Source organism: Myotis lucifugus, unplaced genomic scaffold (genome assembly GCF_000147115.1).
Source record: "Myotis lucifugus unplaced genomic scaffold, Myoluc2.0 scaffold_2006, whole genome shotgun sequence".
NCBI lineage: Eukaryota > Metazoa > Chordata > Mammalia > Chiroptera > Vespertilionidae > Myotis > Myotis lucifugus.
In genome coordinates, this window is record NW_005873054.1 from 24,933 (window position 1) to 31,909 (window position 6,977).

Genomic DNA, 6,977 nt, shown 5'->3' on the forward strand with positions numbered 1-6,977 from the left:
CGGGATCGGCGGGCGGGTTCCGGGGGCTGGCGGTTCGCCCATGCTTGCGCGCCACCGGGATCGGCGGGTGGGGGTCAAACTGCTGCGGGCAAGTGGGCCCGGGCCTGCGCACCCGGATCGGTGGGCCCGGTTGGCGGGCGCGGGCGGGGTCGGTGGACTCTGGCGGGTCCCGCCTGGGCTTGGCGAAAGCGAAGGCAGCGTCAGCCCCCTGCGCCATCAATCACTCATACTGGCCGCAGGGAACCATACATACGCGGGTTCTCGGTGCCGCCTGTCCCGGAAGCCCCTTGACCCTCTTTCCCACACCCCACATTCTGGGCCTTCATCTCAGAATCAGAGGACGCTGTGGGAAGAAAGAGGGGGCCTCTAGGTACACACGTATTTTTGGAAAGCATAGATCCCAGACCCTTAGAGAGTCCAAGTGCATTTCTGGCTTGAAATCACACTTCCCCAAGCAGCCTCCACACCAGGTTTTCCTACCAGGCCTGGGAGATCTTATCCCCGCTTCCTTCCCCCTGCCAAAAAGCCGTGGCTGAAACGTCCGGCACCCTCTTAAAGGGCCGACGCACATTCCCTGTGGAGCTAGACAGCTTGGGCTCCAGCAGAGAGAGGGTGAAGACTGGATCTGTGAGAGCAGAACCCAGGACAGGGAGTTCTGGGGTTAGAGCTCAGAAGGCAGACACCCCAAGTTTCCTGGGCTGAGTCATTCCCTCACAGTGGAAGACATCTTTCTCTCTCTCTCACACACACACACACACACACACACACACATTTGCCATACCTGGGGGGGAGACAGTGTACCCACCCAGTTGGAAACACCTTGCCCTGAGGCCCCTTAAGACATTAAAAGTAACAGTTAGCCTCCAGGCAGAAGCTATCACCCTACCCTGTTGAAAAAAACCTTGCCACACCAGAGGATGATTGCCTGGGGAGGGGGGGGGGGGGGACGCAATTCAAGTCAGAATCCTATCATTTCAAATCAGAATCCTATCAGTATGTAAGCAGAGGCCATCTCTGGAGGCTTAACGTTTTTTTGCCTGATCTAATTAGTCAGAAACAGCATTTAACACTGTCCTGCACTGGAGATTGAGCGGCATAAAAGGGCTAATACACAGTCACAAACCAGAGAGCCAAAATGAGGAGAAAAAAAATACCCAAATGAAAGAATTAGAGAATTCTCCAGACGAAGAGATAAATGAAGCAGAGATAAGAAATGTATTTGAAATGGAGTTCAGTGTAATAATGATAAAGATGCTCAACAGCATGAAAACGGACATAGTAACTATGAAAAACAGAACAATCTGAAATAAAGAATGCCACAACACACATAAAGAACACATTGGAAGGAATACACAGCAAATTAGGGGAAGTTGAGGGTCAAATCAGTGAATTAGAAGACAGAGTTAAAAATACCACTCAATCAGAGAACCAGCTGTAGGGGGGCCTCACCCCACCCCATGTCCTTACCTCCCCCCCCCCCGCTGTCCTTGTCCATAGGTGTAAGATTTTTTTCCAATCTCTTCCCGCCCACACCCCCTTCCCTTGAAAATTGTCAGTCCACTCCCTTTCTATGCCCCTGATTCTATTATATTCACCAGTTTATTCTGTTCATCAGATTTTTTATTCACTTGATTTTTAGATTCACTTGTTGATAGATATGTATTTGTTGTCACTTTGTTGTTCATAATTTGTATCTTTACCTTTTTCTTCCTCTTCTTAGAGAAGACCCTTCAGCATTTCATATAATACCGGTTTGGTGGTGATGAACTCCTTTAGTTTTTTCTTGTCTGTGAAGCTCTTTATCTGACCTTCAATTCTGAATGATAGCTTTGCTGGGTAGAGTAATCTTGGTTGTAGGTTCTTGCTATTCATCACTTTGTATATTTCTTGCCACTCCCATCTGGCTTGCATGGTTTCCTTTGAGAAATCAGCTGAGTCGTATGGGTACTCCCTTGTAGGTAACTAACTGTTTTTCTCTTGCTGCTTTTAAGATTCTCTCTTTGTCTTTTGCCCTTGGCATTTTAATTATGATGTGTTTTGGTGTGGTCCACTTTAGATTCCTCTTGTTTGGGGTTCTCTGCGCTTCCTGGACTTGTAAGTCTATTTCTTTCACCAGATAGGGGAAGTTTTCTGTCATTATTTCTTCAAATAGGTTATCAATATCTTGCTCTCTCTCTTCTTCTGGCACCCCCATAATTCAGATGTTGGTACGCTTGAAGTTGTCCCAGAGGTTCCTTACACTGTCTTCATATTTTTGGAAACTTTTTTCTTTTTGCTTTTCCGGTTAGGTGTTTTTTGCTTCTTTGTATTTCAAATCTTTGACTTGATTCTTGCGATCCTCTAGTCTGCTGTTGGATCTCTGCATATTATTCTTTATTTCAGTCGGTGTATGCTTAATTTCTGATTGGTCCTTTTTCATATCCTTGAGGGTCTCACTAAATTTCTCGGAGGTTTCTAGAAGATTCTTGAGTAACCTTATAATCATGGTTTTGAACTCTATATCCAGTATTTTTCTTTCCTCCATTTCTTTCATTTGTTACTTGTTTCTTTGTCTCCGCATTTTGGCTGTATCCCTGTGTTTGTTTCTATGTACCAGGTAGCTGCTAAGACTCCTTGAGTTGATAGAGTGGCCTTGTGTGGTTGGTGTCCTATAGGGCCCAGTGGCTCAGCCTCCCCAGTCACCTGAGGTGGACGCTCTTGGTGCACCCCTTGGTGGGCTGTTTGCACAGTCTTGTGGTTAACTCTTGATTGCTCTTGGTATCACTGGGAGGAATTGACCTCCAGGCCAATTGGCTGTGATGATCAGCTGTGTCTACACTGGAAGATCTGTTGCGCAGGAGACACCCTTATAGGGCAGGACTTGCTTCAGTAGGGCTTTGGTGCTCACTGAGTCTGCCCCTTGAGTGCGTCTCTTATGAATGTGAAGGGTTGTAATCCTGTATGGTCTCACTCTGACCACTGGGTACACTGGCTCTTGGATCTCCAAAGAGGTGCAAGATCAGCCACAGTCTAGGGCCGTCCAGCAGGAGCTACAGAGACATCTGCAGATCTTCCTCTTTGTTTGGGGTTTGGAAGTGCCCAGATGAGCCCCAGCTATGAAGCAAAGCCACTGCTGCTGCCAGGCAGTGGGCCTTCTTTTTGAATCTCTGGGACTCCCTGTGCGAGTGCACTGACCTCCAGAGGGCAGATCCTGCATTGAGCATCTGCTTACTGATGGTCAGTGTGCATCATAGCAACCAGTCATTCCAGGTCATTCTGCTGTTAGGGTCAATTTGCATATTGCCCTTTTATTATATAGGACTAGAGGCCCGATGCATGAAATTCAGGCACGGGGGGCGGGGGTTTTCCCTCAGCCCAGGCTACACCCTTTCCAATCTGGGACCCCTCTCACAATCCAGGACTGCTGGCTCCCAACCGTTCGCATGCCTGCCTGCCTGCCTGCCTGATTGCCCCTAACCGATTCTGCCTGCCAGCCTGATCACCCCCTAACCACTCCCCTGCCAGCCTGATCGACGCCTAACTCTCCCCTGCCAGCCCAATTGCCCCTAATTGCCCTCCCCTGCTGGCCTGGGCACCCCTAACTGCCCTCCCCTGCTGGCCCAATTGCTCCCAACTGCCCTCCCCTGCCAGCTCAGTTGCCCTCAAATGCCCTCCCCTGCCAGCTTGGTTGCCCCCAATTGCCATCCCCTGCTGGCCTGGTCGCCCCTAACTACCCTCCCTTGCCAGCCTGGTCCCCGCTAACTTCCCTCCCCTGCCGGCCCAATTGCCCCTAACTGCCCTCCCCTGCCAGCCTGGTCGCCCCTAACTGCCCTCCTCTGCCAACCTGGTTGCCCCCAACTGCCCTCCCCTGCAGGCCTGCCCCCCCCCAGCTGCCCTCCCCTGCTGGTCATCTTGTGGCACCATCTTTTTTTTTTTTTAGAGAATACTTTATTATATTAGTTTCTGTAATTAATCCCATGTAGATTAAGACCTTACATATTTAATACAGTGCGTTACCCCTGTACAAATGGAAAAACATTATGTTGACCGTTTCTAGACCAATATGGCTGTTAATTTCTGTACAATGCCAACCCAACACAGTACAACTGGGATAGTTTTTCCAAAGTTGACAGCACAGCTAAAGTTTCCAAAAATTCAAATTATATATATGTATATATATATATTTATTTATTTATATAAAAAGACCAATAGCAGTATGTTATGCATCAATAGCAGCAACAGCTTTTCCAGGTTCTGCAGTCATCTGAACAAAATTATAGACATCCAGCACACTCCAATAAAAAAAAAAAAGTGAAAAACAAATCTCCAGAAATCAGCAAAGTTCTGTCACTGTTGTGGTACCTGGCACCATTTTTTTTTTAAGCTTCTCCATCATCATCTGGAAAGAAAACATTCTAGGATAACATCATTAAAAACAGCTCTGATAAAGCACGGTCATTACTATGTATCATAAAGCAGGTACAAGGTATTTTCCATTCACAGAGGTATGATACAGTCCTGCCCTACCTCTATAATACTAGAGATACAATTAAAAAGGCGTTGTTTGAGACTTGATTCTGTTTTCCCAGCAGAGGCCCCAAGGGTGGGACGGCAGCAGTGGGAAGACGCACCTTCTCAGACAGGTTTTCCTCTCATTAGTAGCACAGTTCTAGGTACGGACTGCTCTTCATGACTATCACCTAAAAACCGTTTCAGAAAGACCAAAACGAACAAACAAAAACGATAATCCCCCTCCACACACTTCACTGGATTCATATAAAGATGACCAAGTGGAGGCAGGCAAGACTCGCCCCAACCAATATTCACCAAACCCGCTGTGTGAGTGATCAGCACTCCACAGGAGAGAAGCCCAGCAACACTTCACACCTTGGGCCACACCAAAGCACAGCATCATTTCAAAAAGAAGCAGTAGCCGGGCGCTGCCCACCCGGGCATGTTCAGGGTGCTGACACCACTATTTCACCACTATTGCGCACTCATCCAGGAAGAAGGGAGATCAGTTACTATATTTTGTGTTCAACTCAATTACCATGTTATAAAAGCAGCATGCTGCCCAAGGCAGACGCAGGCTCCTCTGTGCAGCCCTAGTTCTTCATTCAGCTCCTCACTTGTGGCACCATCTTGTGTCCACATGGGGGCGGCCATCTTTGACCACGTGGGGTGGCCATCTGTGTTGGAGGGATGGTCAATTTGCATATTACCTCTTTATTAGATAGGAGGATAGTACTGGAAATCCTAGCCACAGCACTCACACAAGAAGAAATAAAAGGCATTCAAACTGGAAAGGAGCAAGTAAAATTCTCATTATTTGCAAATGACAAGATATTGTACATAGGAAATCCTAAAGACTCCACCAAAAAGCTACTGGATATAATAAATGAATTTGGCAATGTAGCAAAATCAACACCCAGAAATTGATGGCTCTTTTATACACCAATAAAGAATTCTTGAAAGCGCTCGCCTCCGGGCCCGCACCGGTGTCTTAACTGAGCAGGGAAAAGGCTTTGTAGGTGCTGCCTTCTCGTCCGTGGCACCAGACCCTTCCCAGCCCCTGCAATGCTGAGGCCACTGCAAGGGGCAAGGAGTTGTCGGGGTTGAGCCCACCCGGAGCTGAGGGCTCGCACTCTTCCCATCGCCCAGGCCCGCCCCACTTGAAGAAATGAGTGGTGGATTGGCCCCAAGTAAAAGTACAGTGTATGTTATCCAACTTGCCCTTTTCCCTGACCAACAATGACATACCAGATATTTTCCAAGTATGGCAAGGTTGTAAAGGTTACTGTAATTAACGATACCAGGAAGAGTAAAGGTGTTGCATTTATTTTTTTTAAATATATTTTATTGATTTTTTTTTACAGAGAGGAAGGGAGAGGGATAGAGAGTTAGAAACATCGATGAGAGAGAAACATCGATCAGCTGCCTCCTGCACACCCCCTACTGGGGATGTGCCTGCAAGCAAGGTACATGCCCTTGACCGGAATTGAACCCGGGACCCTTCAGTCCACAGGCCGACGCTCTATCCACTGAGCCAAACCGGTTAGGGCTATTTTATTTTTGGATAAAGAATCTGCACAAAACTGTACCAGGGCAATAAACAACAAACAGTTATTTGGTAGAGTGATAAAAGCAAGCATTGCTATTGACAATGGAAGAGCATCTGAGTTCATCCGAAGACGAAACTACTTTGATAAATCTAAGTGTTGGGAATGTGGGGAAAGTGGACACTTAAGTTATGCCTGTCGTAAAAATATGCTTGGAGAACATGAACCTCCAAAGAAGAAAGAGAAAAAGAAAAAAAAAGAAAATTCCTGAACCAGAAGAAGAAATTGAAGACGTAGAAGAAAGTGAAGATGAAGGAGAAGATCCTGCTCTTGACAGCCTCAGTCAGGCCATAGCTTTCCAGCAAGCCAAAATTGAAGAAGAACAAAAAAAGTGGAAACCCAGTTCAGGGGGTCCTCAACTTCTGATGATTCAAGACACCCAAGGATAAAGAAAAGCACATTATTTCAGTGATGAGGAAGAACTTAGAGATTAAAATTATATTATGTAAATATTTTTTTAAAATTTTTAAATCTTAGAGAACCAAGTTCAGTTGGGACTAAAGATTCTTTTTAGAATTTGATCATAAAAATACTTAATGCCGTGCTCGCTTCGGCAGCACATATACTAAAACTGGAACGATACAGAGAAGATTAGCATGGCCCCTGCACAAGGATGGCACGCAAATTCGTGAAGCGTTCCATATAAAGAAAAAAAAAAGAAAAAAAATACTTAACGTCAAGTAACTTTTTACTATAAAATAGTTCACTCTCACCAGATAGTTGATGTGTGGGAGGGGGGGCCGCAAAATGCAGCTGCGAGCCATATGCGGCTCTTTGGCCCCATGAGTGTGCCTCATGCATCAATATATGCTCCTGATACTGTTTACAATAGTTTCATTAGCTGGGAGTCTTCCTTCAGATAATTGAGGTTGTCAGGCA

General features: G+C 46.4%; 1 non-coding gene and 1 pseudogene across 1 annotated transcript; both read left to right on the plus strand.

The window, feature by feature from the left end:
• Nucleotides 1-5,659: 5,659 nt before the first annotated feature.
• On the plus strand, nucleotides 5,660-6,579 carry LOC102430304 (annotated as a pseudogene).
• Nucleotides 6,580-6,639: 60 nt separating this feature from the next.
• Nucleotides 6,640-6,746, plus strand: LOC111824527. The gene has a single exon (XR_002827620.1). It is a non-coding gene; the product is annotated as a U6 spliceosomal RNA (small nuclear RNA).
• The last annotated feature ends 231 nt before the right edge of the window (nucleotides 6,747-6,977 follow it).